The 17,784-nt window shown below is 43.0% G+C and overlaps 1 long non-coding RNA gene across 1 annotated transcript; it reads left to right on the plus strand.

The window, feature by feature from the left end:
* The first annotated feature begins 3 nt into the window (after positions 1–3).
* LOC115866318 (uncharacterized) lies at positions 4–15,423 on the plus strand. The gene is made up of 4 exons (XR_009560373.2): positions 4–525; positions 1,269–1,371; positions 8,912–9,167; positions 14,790–15,423. It is a non-coding gene; the product is annotated as an uncharacterized lncRNA (long non-coding RNA).
* The last annotated feature ends 2,361 nt before the right edge of the window (positions 15,424–17,784 follow it).

Genomic DNA, 17,784 nt, shown 5'->3' on the forward strand with positions numbered 1-17,784 from the left:
CTGCCCGCGCGCGCACACTCTGCCCCCCGCTGCCCGACCCACTGGGGCGGTGCGCGAACCCCGCGGCCCGAGGAGCCCCGCCTCCGGGCGGGCCAAGCCGAGGGGAGCGCACCCCGACTTCCCTGGATCACATGGGCTGCGGGGGGCGGGTGGATCGGGGGAGGGGGAGGCGCGGGGAGCTCGCCGCGGCTCCACACTGGGGCAGGGGAGAAGATGCCCCCCACCCCTCTAGTTCGGCCTCTCCATTCAAGTTCCCCGGACCCGGCCGCCAGGATCCGGGATGGCAACAGCCGCCTGCCCGGCTCTGCGCCCTTTTTCCAGCCACCGCGCAGAAATTTAGGTCAAGGACGTCGGGATCAAATCCAAACCCTGGCGCTCCTCGGGCAGCCGCCGAGACCCCCCAGGATCTTGGGGCTTCAGGATTGCGGAGACTCTCCCGCACAACACCAGCCACAAGTTTTATTTTCCTTTCGCGCTGGAAGTTCTCTCTGGCTCTCGCTCCGCACCGGCACGTACCCGGCAGAGGTACGAATCCTTGCCCGGGAAAGGTTATTTTGGAACTTTGAGGAAACTGTCGCGATTCCAGTGGTGAGAAAATGCCGAAGAAAGGGTTTCCGCGTTAATCATAAGGCGCTTAAAAAATACAATAGCATAGGGTTATAGAGGTCAAGGTCAAATGATCGGAGTTCAAATCAAAATTTTTTGTATAGAGAGAAATAATTTGGGAGCATCTCTGGGAGGGCCGGGAAGGATGGTTATTTCAGGAAACCCCTCTCCAACCCGTTTGTTATATATATGTTATTGTTTCTATGCCGAGGTAGTAAAATGCATGAGATGTGAATAGCCCAAGCCCCCCACCATCTGGGGATGTAGCTGAGGGTGGCAGAAGGCTTCAAACACACACCCCCGCCACCTTGGGAGCAGTGTGGTGTGGCACAGGTCCTGGCACACAGTAGGTGCTTAATAAATGCTGACTTTTATCCTTTCCCGCGCTGAAAATTCCTAAAAGACAATTTTGTAGCTACCCAAAAACATCGCCCACTTCTCCAGCAGATTTCAGGCCGGCTAAATTCAGGCTGGATTCAATCTGTGGGGTATTTAAAACAATAAGGATATAATTATCCTTATTGTTTTTAATTATTACAATAAATTGAGTTAATATGGCTTAAGGGGGCAACGTCATTGAGTATTTGTGGTTCATCAAATACTCAAATTAATGTTAAGCATGAACTGATGCCCAATTAACACTTTTCCACTAATTTTCGTAGGATTAGGATACAGTGGAATACACTCAACCCCAAAACGGTACCAAATCCGCTGTGGGTCTTTGAGAAATGGACTATTCGGAAAATACCAACATCAACCAAACCCGTGAGTGACCAGGCTCTTAATCTCCCTGTCTCCTAAATTGGGATAGTTCTTCCTTGACCGCATTGATAGGGTGAGGGGAGGGTCTGAAATCAACACATGGAAAAGTCCCTTTTTCACTGAAAGCCTATATGGGTTGTGCTTGCTAGCATATGATTTTTAGAAGGCACTTTAAAACTTTACACCAGAAGCCCAAGCATTTTCCAATTCACTCCAAGCTGCTTCCCAAGTCATCTGGGGTCCCATGTGTTGAAGAGCCAGTTGTTATTATGGTAATTGTTTATTATGACTATTCTCAATAACAAAATGCAGACAACAGAGCTCATGGGATTTTGTGGGGGATTTTTACGCTAGAACCACAGATCATCAGAGGTGGAAAGGCCTTTCCTGATCCACCCCCCTCATTTTACGTCAAGGGCCCAGAGGAACCAAGCTTACCAGGCTACACCCTACCCACCACCTGTCAGTTCCTTAGAGGAGCTCTGGCCATCAGTCCCATGCCCCTTGGCTCTGCTGCATGCATATTTATTCTGCCCTTAACAAGGTGAGAGTGGGGTGCCCTTGTTCCCTGTTGTAGACCTACACAAGCTGAACTGAATTAAATTGCGGGAGCTAGCCCTGCAGTTATAAAGAGGAAGTTAGATCTTAAATCACCAATTCTGCATTGTTTTTATTTATTTATTTTTAACTTATATGCAGTAACATTTACTCTTCTTGGTCTATAAGTCTGAGTTTTGACAAATGCATGGAGTCTAGTAACCATCACCATAAAGAGGTTACAGGAAGAGTCTCATTGTCCAAAATATTCACTCTTGCTGCTCTTAGTTTCTTATCATTATGCATTTCTCCTCCAGCTCACTCACTTAATGTAGCCCCTGGGTCAGGAGAATTCCAGGACCACATCAGTCCTCCACCCTCTTAAAGTTTCAACAGCCCATGACACTGTTGGACACTGCATTCTTTGTAACTCACTCTTCCCTTGGCATCCTTGATGCCCACATTCTCCTGCCTTTCCTCGTACGTCTCCTGCCTTTCCTCCTCTCTTTGCCCTGACTCCTCCACCTCTGCCTTTCCTTTAAATAGTGGTGTTCATTCTCTCCCCTAACTACACACCCTCTCTGGATGAGATCCCCTGAAGGATGGGTTAATTACCATCTACTTTCTGATGCCACTCAAATTAAAATCTCCAGCCTGCCCTCCCCACAGAACTCCAGGCTCTGGTTAATTTCCTTTTCATCATTTCCACTTAGCCTTCCTTAAGTTACCCCAAACTCCACATTTCCAAAACCACATGCATGCTCGTTTCCCCTAAACCTGAACCTCTTTTAAAGTTTTCTCCATGAACAGAGAGCCCCAGCCATCTTAGAGACAAGGTTGACCCCTCTCCAGGTTGACACCTTCCCATGTGCAATCCATCATGAAGCTCTGTTGGTTTTACTTCCTCAATGTCTCTCAAATTCACCTTTCCTGCTACTGCATCTCAGATCTCCCACTGGAGCCCGTGCAGTAACCTCCTAAACGCTCTTCCCACACTCATTCTTACTCCACTAATATGCCTGGAAAGCATTCCCTGACCTCTCTGACCAGGTTGAATCCCCCTCGGTATGCACTGTTATCCTGCCAGAATGCCCTCTGTGTACCCTACCCTGTGTGATCATTTGCTTTATTGCTTATCTCTTCCACTAGCCATAAGCTCCTGTCCATTTCTGCTCTCCAAGTATTAGCACAGTGCCTATTGGTGCATGGTTAACACTAAGCAAATATTTGTTGAACGAATGAAAGGATGAATGAATGAATGAAGGTCAACATCTAACTTCACTGTAGGCATTTTTGTATCCATGTCCATAAGTCAAATAGGCTGCAGTTTTCCCTTCTCATACTGCCCTTCTCTGGTTATACTGGCCTCAAAAAATGAACTGGTTCCTTCTTTTTCCATTTTCTCGAACAGTGTGTATAAAATTGGAATTATGTGTTCCTTGACTGTTTGGTAGAACTTGCCAGTAAAATGTCTGGCTCTGGGATAAACATTTCCTAGGTTGATTTTTATACTGATTCCATTTCTTTGATGGCTATGGGTGTCTTTAGGTTTTATATTCTTCCTGACTCAATTTTTGCTCATTATATTTTTCAGGGAAATTGTCCATACCAGCTAGGTTTTCAAATTTATTAACAAAATGCTGTTCATAGTTTTCTCTGAATATATTCTAATCTCTGCTGCATCTATCCATACCCTTCATTTTTTTTCATTCCAAATATTATTGTATATGTATCTTCTCTTTTCTGGATCAGTTGTGTCAGAGACCTCCCTATTTTTATCTAGTGTTTCTTTCTACTTTCTACTAGTGTTTTCAAAGAATCAACTTTCAATTTGGTTAATACTGTTTTTTGTTTCATTAATTTTCACTTTTATATACTATTATATATTTTATGTTCTTATGTCTAAGAATATATACCATATAGAAAATATAATCTAATCAGTGGTCCCCAACCTTTTTCTTTCCACCGTAGGGGGTGGGGGGAGGGATACGGTTCAGGGGCTAATGCAGTAATGGGAGCCGCAGTTGAAGCTTTGCTAGCTCACCCGCCGCTCACCTCCTGCTGTGCAGCCGGGTTCCTAACAGGCTTTGGACCACTAGCAGTCGGAGGCCCAGGGGCTGGGGACTCCTGATCTAATTGTGTATTGTTAATATATCATGTTATTTTCTTTGTTCTGTTCTCTGGATTTATTTTGTTGGCTTAAAAAGATTCTTGATGGCTTAAGTAATTAATTTTCACGCTTCGGTTTTCTTTTTTTTTTAACATTTAAGGCTACAGAGTTCACTCCAAGTGCCACTGAAACTACATTCCACAAAATATGTAGAATTTTTATTACCATCCCAGGCGAAGAATGTTTAGATTTCTTCTTTGCCTCAATACATGTGTATTTTTACATTTCTAAACACAAGTTTTTGTTTTGGTTTTTAGTTATTTATGTCTAACTTAATTAAGGTCAGAGAGGTGGTCTGTATGAAGCACATTCTTTATTATTTGTTGAGATTTTGCTTTGGTAAAAATAGTTTTTATAAATACTCCATGTGGTTTTGAAAAGAATGTGTATATCTTATTTGTTGTATAGCATTCTGTATGAGTCTGTTAAATCAAGCTTGTTAATTACATCACCCAGATTTTCTTTAGCCTTACTAATATCTATCACTTTTTATAGTGGTACATTAAAATCTCCTTATATGACTGAATTTGCCAGTATCTACTGTAAATCTCTCAAACTTTGCTCTCTATATTTTAAAAGTATGTGATAAGGTACATCAAAAAGGGCTATGAAAATCTCATAGTATGACTGCATTTTTTTATTTTTTAACATGTTATTTCTCATTTTGCTTTATTTATTTTGAAGCTGTGTAATTAGGCGCATACAAGCTTAGATTTACTGTTTTCCTAGTGAACCATTTCTTTAATATATGCACAGATGATATTTAACCCTAGTGCTTTTTGCTTTAAAGTCTACTTCGCCTGCAATAAATATAACTACTCTCACTTCTAGCTGGCATTTTGTCTGGCATATCTTTTTCCATCCTTTTACTTTCAACCTTTCTATGTCTTTGATTTTTAGGTAAGTCTCTTATAAACAGCATGTACCTGGATCTTATTTATTTATTTATTGGGTTGACTAGTAAGTTTAGTCCATTTACATTTAATGTAATTGCCAATATTTTTAATGAAACTTAGGGGCACAAAACTATATTAATCACAATCTCTGGCATAAACATACTATCATCATTAGGTATATCCATGGCCTTATTTTATTTTTTGATATTATGAACACTTGTAAACCTACTATTCAACTAGAGAACTAAAACAGTAACAGTGACTTGCAACTACTTATGTGCTCCTCCTCTACTGTTCCCCCACCTGAAGAAACCACCAGTCCCAAATCTTGTATTTATTATTCTTCTTTGCTTTTTAAAAAGTTTTATCAAAAAAAAAAGTTTTATCAAATTTTTATCATATACTCGGTTTAAAATTTTACAAAAATTTTCTGAGGAGGCCTATATTTCTCACTCAACATGGTATTACTAAGATTCAACTAGACTGTTGCTTCTGGCTGTAGTTCATTATTTTCCATAGTTGTATAAAATTCCATTTCATGACTGTCCCACAAATTAGCTTGTCCATTCTCCTGTCACAGGCCTTTGAGTTGTTCCAATTTTTTGCTGTTACAAGCAGCGGTGATAAGTAGTCTTATCTTCCAGTGTATGCAGGCAGAATTTTCTCTTTGGAGTGATTACTGCGTCATGAGATGTGTAAGTGTAAAACTTTACAGAATAATGCTAAACTGTTTTCCAAAGGTACTCTTGCAATTTGTACTCCCACTAGCAATGTATAAGACAGCCTGTTGATCTACTGATTTCTGACATTTGGAACTGATGTCTCATTTTCTTCTGTTTTCTCTAAGTTTTTCGTTTACTTCCTTCCTTTTCTTCTATTGAACTGATCAAGAATTCTTTATTCCCTTTTCCTCTTTAACTAGTTTAGGAGTTGTGAGGTATATTTCTATTCCTTTAGTGATTACTTTACAATTTTTAACATGTACACTTAATCCAGCCTCCCTGAAACTCTACAGTAAACAGAGAATTATTCAACTTCAATTACATCCTCCCTTTTACATGTTATTATTGCTTCTTATTTTAGACTCACCTGTTTTTATACCCCTAAATTTAATCACTACTGTCATTTTAGTTTTATACAGTCATTGTTTCGACTTGCTCATGTTTACCAATTTGTTCACCTTTGTTTCTAGCATGTTTTTCTCCCTTTCTTCTAGGTACCAGCCCTTTCCCTTGAAACATATCCTTTAGTAGTTTTTTTTTAGGGAGGTTATATGAGTGACGTGTTTTCTCTATTAGTATAAAATTGTCTTGTTTCACCCTTATCCTTGAATGATGATTTCTCTGGGTGTAAAATTCTAGATTGAAAGTTATTTTATCCTCAGCACTTTTATGAATATGTCACATCTTCTTGTTTTCTATTTATTGTTGAGACATTTGCTGTCAGTCTAAATATCATTCCTTTGTAGGTAATCTGTTCTTTCTTTCTGGTTTTAAGATTTTTCTCTCTTGTCTTTGACTTCCTGCATTCTTACCATGTGGTGTTCAGGTGTGAATTTCTTTTATTTACATGGTTCAAGATTCACTGCATACCCAAAATCTCAGGGTGCAGGTTTTTGATCAAACCTGGAAAACTGTCAGCAGCTGTCTATGTAAATCCTGTCTCCTTTACACCCTCTCTATTCTCACCTTCTGGTGCTCATATTAGGTGTACAACGCACCTTCTCTTTCTATGCAACATAGCCTGAGCTTTTCTCTCAGACTTCCCATCACTTTGACTCTCTGTGCTGCTTCCTGGGCATTTTCTTCAGGTCCATTTGCTATTTTTTTCTTCAGCTGTGTCTAATCTGCTGTGTAACTCATCCACTGAGCTTTTCATTTCAATGACTATATGTGTCATTTCTAGAAGTTCTGTTTAGTTATCTTTCAAATCTACCTTTTTCTACAGTGTTATGTTATTTTCTCATGGTTCCAAATGTTCTTTTATGTTTTTAATAATTTTTTAACTTACTTATTTTATAGTCTGTCTGATAGTTCTGTTATCTGAGGTTCTTGGGACTTTTGTACCTACTACATCTTGGTTATGGTGGATTGTATCCGTGTATGTTCAGTAGTTTGGTGTTGGGTCAGTATTTTCATCTTTTTTTTGTTTCCACTTTAGGGTTCCTGGACCATAGAGGAAGGGTAAATTTCAGTCCCAGATTTACATGAGACTGGGCTGTAGTCCCAAATTCTCAGTGAAGACTTTTTTCTCCACTTTCAACTTATGCCAAGACAAATTTTCTTGTCTCCCTGTGCCACTAGGGAGATTTTTTTCCACTGAATTATTTCTATGATGATTCATCCCTTTCAAGGTCCCACATTTATTCGGGGATGTCAGTTCCATCTCCCCACTTTACTGGACTCAAACCACAGTCTTCTTTCCATTTTGATGCTCAGACTTCAGCCTTTCAAGGCCAACAAACCTGCCTGAGACCAGCTCCGCATCCTCCTCCTTGCTCACCATGCTAACTGTCATCTTTCTCTTGCTTCTGGCACTGGACGCCTTTCCTTGTTGTCCCATGAGCTCATTTCAATGAGTGTTTATTGCATCTTGACCAGTATTTATACATGGTTTATATTTATAAACCAGTATTTATAGTGGGAGGATTTTCAAGTTATTTAGTCTGCCATATTGACAGAAATGGAAACTCACTTCCATTTAATTTTTACCATCTTCCATTTCAAATGCATTTTTTCTTAGAATACCGTGGCATCTAGGATCTCTGAATAATTTTTCTTCTGAATAATCTTTTACGGGTGAGGCAGCATTGGAATTACCTCAAATGAGGCCAACACTGGGCAGTGTGACTATTCATTATAATCACCTGGGAACTTTAAACAGTACTGATGCTTCCTTCCACCCACAAGATTCTGATTTAACTATTCTGGGGGACAGTGTGGGCAGTGATCTTTCTTAAAACTTCTCAACTGATTCTAATGTGTCACCAAGGTTGAACATGACTATTGGAAAACAGACTGATAAAAACAAACAGACCGTAATGATCCCTAGGCCCCTTCCCAGAATGTCTGATTTATTTTGCCTGAGGGGAGCCCCAGACATCTAACATTTCCCTGATGATTGTAGCAAGGGTTCAGAACTGATGAGTTACCTGGGTACATCCAGTCAGAAGGGAGGAGTCAACATAACGTTAGAGCTGGAAGCACGAGCAATAATCTAGTCCAGCGGTTCCTAGTGTCTGCACAGCCGTCCGTTGGACTCCTGGGGAGCTTTTTAATTTTACAGATTCCTGGAGGTCGTGACCTGGTAGATTTAATGTAAGGCCAGAGAGTTTTTTATTCCCCAGAGGACTGTGATGGCCAACTAAGTTTGGAAACCACTCAGCTAGCCCGTCTTGTTTTACAAAGGAGGAAACCAGCCCAGAGAGAAGCGTTTTTTCTCTCAAGGTCGCAGAGCTGATTAAGAAGAAAGCTGACTCCTACCTTCCAGTCCTGTGTCCATTTCATCCATGTCCAACAGAAAATCTCCTGCTGCTTTTAGAAGATCTTGGCCGGTTTAAAAGGGCAGATTCTGAACTTGTGTGCAGTGATTTCAGGAATGTGGGCTCTTCTGGTTTGTTTTGTGTGTGGATGGCACAGCAGAGAGGAAATAAAACAGTCTGCTGCCTCGCACGGAGGGTCTTCTAGTAGCCAGGTGACCTTGAGCGGATAAGCCACCCTCATCTGTAAACAGGGTCATGATGGTTTTAAAGTATCTTCACACATTCTTTAGTCCTCCTGTAAGAGGTGGCGTTGAATTCCCCTCACCCTGAGTGTGGTCTGTACTTAGTCACTGGCTTCTAATGAATAGAATGTGGGGGAAATGATGGCGGTTGAATTCCGAGGCTGGATCAGAAAAGGCACGCGCCCTCCGCCTGGCTCTCTCTCTCTGATCACTCTAGGGGAAGCCGGCTTTCACGCCGTCAAGATGCACAAGTAGCCTGCTAGAGAGGCCCACGTGGAGAAGAATTGCAGCTTCCTGTCAGCAACCCGAACTAACCTGCCAGGATTGTGAGACATCTTAACGGTGCATCTGCCAGCCCCAGCCATGCCTTCAGACGACAGCTACCCCAGCTCACATCTCAACAACTTCCCGAGAGACCTGGAGCCGGAACCTCCCAGCTAAGCCACTCCCAATTCCTGACCCTCAGATACTGGGTGAGACATTAAATACTTGTTTGAAGCTACTACGTTTGGGGCTAATTTGCTGCACAGAATAGACGATTAATACAGAGATACTTCAAAATGCACAAAAACGGAACTGCTTACTTCATAGGTTTGTGGCAGGATTCCTACACTAACAGTTCTGGAGTGCTTTAGTTAGACTCTAGCCAAATGAACTGCATATTAGAGAGAAAGAAGTGATTGCATGTTATTAATGTTATCAGATTGCAACATATTTCATGTTCAATTACCTACAGTGCTCTTTCCGGAGCATTGCTTTGCTCATCTGCTTATCCCCACTGCACACTTAAAAAAGGTCGCTGTTAAGATATACAAGTATACGTAGGATTTAAATGTCTTGACTCAGTTACTAACCACCGTGAGCACGTTTTCAAATTGGAAAAGCAAGATCCATTTAAACTCTGTCTTCTTCGCAAAAGGCTCTTTGTTTACTTCTTGGTATTGCATTTTACCGGCAGGCCAAGCCCCTCTCTGATTGAAGAGTCCGTTCACTTTATCTGTCTCGGTAGCCCCACAAGCCTTACTGTTCAGAACAGACACGGCAGACTTTGCACCAAAAAAGCAAACCGTATTTTTAACCAGAAAATCTTTAATAAAATGAATTTTTATTCATGAAAATTCCACCAAGCATAAATTCCCTGTCTAAAAGTAATGGGCCCTTTGTATTTCCCTTAAATAAATAAATAGCTTCTTTCCTCAAGAACTGACTTCTGAGCATGCTCTTAAATTCAGGGCTAGTTTGTTTTCTTCCAGGAAATAAAAAATAAGCATGTGTGTACAGATCCTAAGTCAGCCCTTCTAGAAATGTATAATATGGGAAAGCCAAGATGGTTTCTTTCTAACAGTCATAACTAGAGGTATACAGTACCTGGAAAAGACATGAAAAAAGGCAGAGGGTGTGAGGCTGAGAGAAAGTGAAATTATATTTTTCAAACACTCTTTACTGATCTAACACACAAATATCTGTAATTTATTTACTCCTATAACCTTGTTTGATATATTTAGAGACATGAAGTTTTCCTTTAAAATGATGGAGAAAATACATTTTGTTTCATTATTTCTTTTCCAAACTGGGGATGGAAATGCAAAAAGCTCCCTAATGGAGTGGGGGGGAGTGTTTAGCCAAAAAGTTTCCTTTTTTCCTTTCCATTTCCACATTGGACACAGCTAGACACCTAGTGTGTGGTTGTACTTTGTTCCCTCTGCCTTCTTCTGTCCTCATCTCCAACTCAGAATTACCACGCCAACCAGGGCAAACGCTCCCTACATGCCAGGCTGAATAAGAACACTTATAATGAATCAATCACACTCGTAATGAATCAATATCATTAATTGAGTGACCATAGCAGAGGATCAGTCTAGCTATCGCGGGGACAGGGACTGAAAATCTTTATTCTTCAGAAGTTACAGGAAGTGGACGGTAGCTTGCGATTGGCTGTGAGGCTGGCTCCAGTCCCTCTGGGTGACAGCATCCTGCAGGCAGCACCTTCTGCCAGCCTGGTGAGCCCCCTCCCCAGCCACAGCTCTCTTATTTGAATGTGGGTACGGTTGGCGCAAGAGAGAAGCCTCAGGAATTAAACAGAAAGTCACCATTCTCATTAAAAAATATCCAGGGCTGGGACTTCCCAGGTGGCGCAGTGTTTAAGATTCCACGCTCCCAACGCAGGGGGCCCGGGTTCAATCCCTGGTCAGGGAACTAGATCCCACATGCATGCCACAACTAAGAGTTCGCATGCCACAACTAAGGAGCCCGCCTGCCACAACTAAGACCCTGTGCAGCCAAATAAGTAAAAAAATAATAATAAAAAAAAAATCCAGGCCTGCTCTCCCACGTACCTTAAAGCTATTGAAATGCTGTTCGTCATTCTGTCATCATTATTCTTATGCACGTGGGTAAATATTTTACTAAACGGCTTCACTGCTTGGCAGTGACAGAGCCCTTTGCCTCCTAGCCCTGGCCGTCACCCAGCACTGCCTGGGAGGGTAGGAGGGCAGTGGGCTCCTTGAACACTCAGTGGTGTTAATGAAGTAGCAGCCCTCTCCTCCTGGAAACCATTTTCTCCTCCAGCCTCTTGGGCTTAATCTTCATTTCTTTTTTTTTAAATCAGTTACCAACTTAGTCTTAATGAAGGGTGTGGGGGCAGCCCCCAAAGAAAACAGCTATGTCTTTTAACTCCACCTGGAAATGGGTGACACGGTGCCACCTTCACCTTCCCTTCCACCTGTGTCTCCACTTGGAAACTTGCTCTAGCCCCTCCACGAGCTGCCTTGCCAAACAGAAATTCTAAATGTCATAGGTGGAGATGTGCAAGGCCCCTCCAACCCGGCTGGCTCACATGCTCTACAGGTTACGTCAGAGAACACCAGGCATTCTCATCGTCATTTCCACCACCAAGCCTCATGGCCCCATCAGCTTTCCAATTTGCCAGCCACACATTCATAGCCCAGGCCCACAAACCCACCCATTAATTTGGACCAACGTTGGGTCCACTTCTTCAAAATTCTTAGCTTTTTACCATTACACAGTATTGGAAGTGGCCAAAGTACCAATAAGTAACGTGGCTGTAGTGTCATCCCACCTCATCCTTGAGTCTTCAGGAGGCCACCGGGACGAGATCTATTTCTGTGGCAGAAATTCCAAGCAAGTTTGGAGGACCGTGGGTATGACGCCCTCTTCTGGTAGATGCAAGGAACGCCTGCTTGTACCCCTGCGTTCCGGTTCCCTCTGCTGGCTGAGGAAAAAGCAGCTGTCTCTCCCTTCTGGGCCCAGATTCCAAAGTTCAAGGCCCTGCACTCAAATTCTGAGACCCAAGTCCCACATATCGAGACGTTTCCTGAAGTGGAAACCAAGACTCACCACAATAGCCCACACTGCGATTTCTACAATTACCAATCGGCTAATTCAAGTGGCTGAAAAACTAATGAAGGGACAGGGGGGAAGCATTGTCATCTCTGAAGGGGGCACTCAAGCAGGTTGAAAACAGAGCTATGTAACCAAACACAATACTGACACACACACAGAGACAGAGGGAAGAAAAAAGATGAGATAAGATAAAAGATTAGACGTGAGGACAGTAGAGGACAGGCCGCAGAGCTGAGTTAGACACTCACGCTAAGAAGAATACTGCTTGGAGAGGGCAGAAGAAATAAAAGCATGGCTGTGCCCATGGGTGGGAGGAACAAGAGGCTCTGCGTATAAACACCCAGCGTCAGAACCAGATGAAGAAGGGACTGTAATCTCAGAGGAGAAGGGACGAGCATAAGCATTATCTGAAGCGAGTCTGAAAATGAATTTCATCACCATCCTCTTGCTTTTGCGGATTCCGGAGAGTCCCTCGACAGTGGCCGGACACGCCCCCAAGACCCCGGCACCTACTCAGCAGATCCCACACGAGAAAGAAAGGCAACACCCGGTTTTGTATCTTCTAGTTTGGGTCGTAGATAACCCTGAGCATTCCAAAATTCAGTTGCCCAAGTGGCTGTCGGGGAGGCTGGCTTGACAGAAGACGTTCATAAAGAAGACCCGGGGGGTTAGCTGATCGCCAGCTTGATGCAAACCTACAGCGTAAGGAGGCTGTTGAGAACCCTAATGCAATCTTCGGCTCTATTAATAGAACAGCAGAGTGTGAGGAGGGAAACAATAATCCCAGCGCGTGCTGCCGGGTCAGGCCACATGCAGTTTTATGCTCAGTCCTGCAGGCTGTCTTTTAAAAGAGACACTGGCAAATTCAAGCCTGTTCGGAAGGGCATGAAAAAGATCGGACACCGGTATCTAGACAGCATCGAGATTAGCTCGACAGTCCTTGTACGATTGGCAATATCAGAATGATGATTGTGCCGAAGATACGGAATCTCAGTAGCTAACACCAGGAAGCATGTTTTCAATGTTTACTTAAATTCCCTGATATTTGGGGGGTCCCCTCTCAATATAATGGGGATAAGACTCCACCCGGTCTACCTGCAAGTGTAGTTTGAAGGATAGAGTCTGCCCAGTTGGGCTGGTGTGTCCTGAGCATCTACCTACTGCCAGCTCTGTGCCAGGCCCCGGGGCATCGAGAGGAGCTTGAAGTCTAGTTGACAGAGAGGCCCATAAACAGGTACTTTGCATAGAATGTGACTGATGGTGAAAGACACATGCATTGATTTGAAAGGAGATGCAGTTTATTTCTTATGGGGAAAGAGTGATAAGAGAGAAACATAGAGTCTGTGGCATATGTATTTGCAGTCGCTGGCAGTCAGGGAGGAAAGGCCATTAGTAGAAAAATTAGAACCAGGCAAGTTCAGAGTCAGGAAAGACAACCGAAGGATCTCAACCGTGTCAGAGGCCGTCAAGAAGTCCAGGAGGAGGGGGAGGAAAGCGCCAGACCACTCCCTAGATGTGGAGATGAGGGGTTCACCCTTAGTGGTCAAGAGACACATTCCAGGAAAATGCTGGAGACGGAGACAGACTTCATTTAGGGAGTTTGAGGAAGGTTGCATTTATCGGACACCTATTACATGCCTAGAGTTATGGAAGTTCAAAAAGCATTTGGAGTTCACTTCAGTGCTGGTTGGTGAGTTAAGACTAACACCTATAGGTCCTTTAGGGAATAGTGGAAGATTATCGTATGAATTGCTCAACTGGGTGAGACCGACAGATGGGGGTTTAAGTTGTTGGGCGTCAGCCTGTTGGTTGACCTAGGGTGACGTTCCTTACGCTGATGGTGACAGAAGCAAAAAGCTCCGAAGATGGTCGGCCGGATCCTTGCCTTCCTCTTCTCCTTGCCTCTTGGCAAGTTTCCTTTCCCAGAAGTGTTCAGAAACACGATTCTTGTCCTGATATCCCTTGGGTTTGCTTCCTTTTTGGTATTTACCGGTGAAATTAATATTACTCTTTACCCTGTACACATTCTCAATCCAAGGCGTGTTTTTTCATCAGTGGGTTTGTGTTTGGTTGATTAGTTATTCATGTATAATGTAAGATGACAAGAGCTGTGATACACAGAAATGATTGTGGTGAGTGCAGGCATACAAGCTCTGTGCTTGGCTTCTGTCCCTCTTTTTTTTTTTTTTTTGGTGGGTGTGGGTGGGTAGGCAGGTTAGTAAGGCATTTGGATTACTTGCAGATGGTTGAAATTCTCCTCTTACCAAACTGGTGACTGAAGCAAAGTAGAGGGAATTAAAATAAATGGCGTTTGCTGCACATCCCCTCAGCCTCCTTGAGCAGGACCTCTGCATCTGTCCTGCGCAATCGCTCAAGTCACTTGACTTCCCTAGACTTAAGTTTCTCCATCTGTTTCACATCCAATGTATCTTTTGTATGTTGGCTTCCTTCATAGGTTACATTTTTGCAAAGGGAATCCAAGTTATAGGCCAGCTCTTCCTCTGACTTGCCCCACGGGACTTCCCAGGACATGTTCCCTCACAGTAGCCAGAGAGGTCATTGCAAATCAGATCGCTCCAACGGCTTCTCACTTGTACTCAACCCTTTTGGTGTAGCCTAAAAAGCCCTGAATGATCTGATCTTGGCCTGCTTTTCCAGCCTATATCATGCCACTATCTCTCAAACAAAATGAATAATTTCCCTCCTCGGGCCTTTTTTTTTTTTTTTTGCAGTATGCGGCTTCTCTGTTGTGGCCTCTCCCGTTGCGGAGACAAGCTCCGGACGCGCAGGCTCAGCGGCCATGGCTTACGGGCCCAGCCGCTCCACGGCATGTGGGATCTTCCCGGACCGGGGCACAAACCCGCGTCCCCTGCATCGGCAGGCGGACTCCCAACCACCGCGCCACCAGGGAAGGCCCTCCTCGGGCCTTTTGCATGTGCTCTTCTTTCTCTCCTCACTGTATGGATATCTCCTTATTACTTTTCAAATCTTAGTTCAGATACCACCTCCTCAAAAATACCTTTTCTCATCAACGTCTCTAAAGTTGCCTCCCCTACTGCTTTCTAGTTCATTGCTTTAAATTGCCTGCTGGGAGCTCACGTGAGGGCCTCAATTATCCTCTGTTTGGGTTTTTCCATGTGGCAGCGTGGGCTTCCTAATAACATGGAAGCTGGATTCTAAGAGGGAAGAAGCAGAAACACCAAAATCTAAAATATTCTCCACCTATTCCCAAATAATTTTCTAGCGCCTTATCCTATGTTATCTATTTTCTCACTCTCTGAAATTATTGTGGTAATTTATGTTTCCTTGCTAATTGCCTGCTCTCTCCCAGCATCTATAAGGATATAAAACCCGTGAGATTAGAAACCTTGCTTATGTTCGTTGCATGTGCCAAGCACTAAGGAAGCACCCAGTAAACCTTCCATGAAGAAGTGAATTTTAAATGTTTAGAAATCAAGAGAAAGAAACAATTAAGATGACACAAAATGCAATGAAACGTACAAACAAACACATGTACACCAAAAAAGTCAGGCTGCAGAGGACTTTTCAGGAAGAGAACTACAACCTGAAGGGTAGAGAGCCCACCACACAGTGAGCCAGGCACGAATGAGATCCTATTGGCAGCCCCTCTGCCTCCTGCTGTTCAGAACTTTCAGAGTTGGACAGGGAAGGGGGTGACTCAGGCACAGCGACCCAGGATGCATAGGAACCTGTAAGTGACCAGGAGCAGCACACAGCTAGAACTTAAGGGGAAGAGGTTGTGCCCAGATGTCACAGGTCACCTGTGGGATGACGTCAGTAACGCTTCCTTGAAGTCCTCTGCCTGGTGTGGGAGGGCTTTGCTTGCTTTACTTGAGCCTAATCCTGCAGAGGAGAATGATCTTGGCTCAGCCCAATTCAAATCAGCACCTACTATGTGAAAAACACTGTGCTACATGCAGTGGATGATGGAGCGGTGAAAGGACTGGGACATGCGCCCAGGGTGAGAACAGCCAGCGGGTGGATCAAGCAGGTACGAGGATGGCTCCTAAACGGGACGGAGGGGCTCAGTGGCAGGGGAAGGAAGCCAGCAGCCCCGAAGTTACAGACAAGGGAGAAGCCGAAAGGTTTCCCAGAAGGGCCAGTGCAGGAGATGCCTGGCAAGGAGGGCCCTCCAGAGTCAGGGAAGCCAGGGCACATTTGGAGACCTCTAGACGCTCCCTTAGGTTGGAGGAGGGTAGGACCTGCAGGTAAGTGCAGGAAGAACAATTTACTACCAAAAGTTGCCATAACCAATCCCTGAAGCCAATGGCTGGAGTTTTGGGCTGAGAGCAAAGGAGACGTGGTTTTCCAAATGGAAGATGGGAGACAGTTTTACTAGAAGCTTTACTAGAAGGGGAGTGCATGCTGTGCAGGCAAACCCACAAGAGGCACTGCAGTGATGAAATATAAGTCCAAAACGGTGTCTGGGGTGTGTTGTGATTTGAACAAAATAATAAGTGACCATTGGGAGGTGTGTGTATGGGGGGCGGGGAGTAGAGGGTAATTATAAAAGCAGCAGAAGGATTTTTTATTTTGATCTGGACAAACTGATTCTGAAATTAATGTGGAGTACACCCACGTTCATAGCAGCATTATTTACAATAGCCAAAAGGTGAAAGCAACACAGTGTCCATCCACAGATGAATGGATAAACTAAATGTGGTCCATACATACAGTGGAAAAGTATACACTTATAACAAAGAATGCTACAATGAGGATGAACCTTGAGGACATTATGCCAAATGAAGTAAGCCAGACACAAAAGGACAAATACTATATGATTCTATTTATAGGAGGTACTGAGAATAGTCCAATTTATAGAGAAAGTAAAATGGTGTTTGCTAAGGTCTGGGGGGAGGGGAAAACAGAAGTTATTGTTTAATGGGTATTGAGTTTCAGTTTGAGATGATTAAAAATAAATTCTGGATGAGTGGATAAAGAAGATGTGGTATATATACACAATGGAATATTACTCAGCCACAAAAAAGGATAAAATAATGCCATTTGCAGCAACAGGGATGGACCTAGAGATTATCATATTAAAACAGAAATAGACTCACAGACATAGAAAACAAACGTATGGTTACGAAAGAACCATAATTTCTTTGGGAGGAGGGATAAATTAGGAATTTGGGATTAAAACATACACACACTTATATATCAAATAGATAACAACAAAGGACCTACTGTATAGCACAGGGAACTATACTCAATATCTTAGAATAACCTAAAGTGGAAAAGAATCTACAAAAGAATATATATGTATGTATAACTGAATCACTTTGCTGTACACCTGAAACTAACACAACAATGTAAATCAACTATATTTCAATTTGAATTTCAATTAAAAATTTTTTTTTAAAGTCCTGTAAATGGATAGTGGTGATGGTAGTATAATAATGTGAATGCACTTAATGTCACTGAATTGTACGCTTCGAAAGGATTAAATGGTAATGTTTATGCAATGTATATTTTACCATAATTTTTTAATTTAATGTGAAGAAATAAGTCAGGAATATCCAGGGTAGTACTGAGGAAGAAAAGTAATGAGGAGATGAAACCCTACCAGATACTAACACCAGTTATAAAACCTCAAGAGCTAAAAGTGTGGTGTTGGCACTTGAGTACACAGACAATGAAACAGGAAGTCCAAAAATAGACTGAAATAATTCAAGACTTGTGTGTGTGGGAAAGGTGGCATCTGGA

Source organism: Globicephala melas, chromosome 20 (genome assembly GCF_963455315.2).
Source record: "Globicephala melas chromosome 20, mGloMel1.2, whole genome shotgun sequence".
Lineage (NCBI taxonomy): Eukaryota > Metazoa > Chordata > Mammalia > Artiodactyla > Delphinidae > Globicephala > Globicephala melas.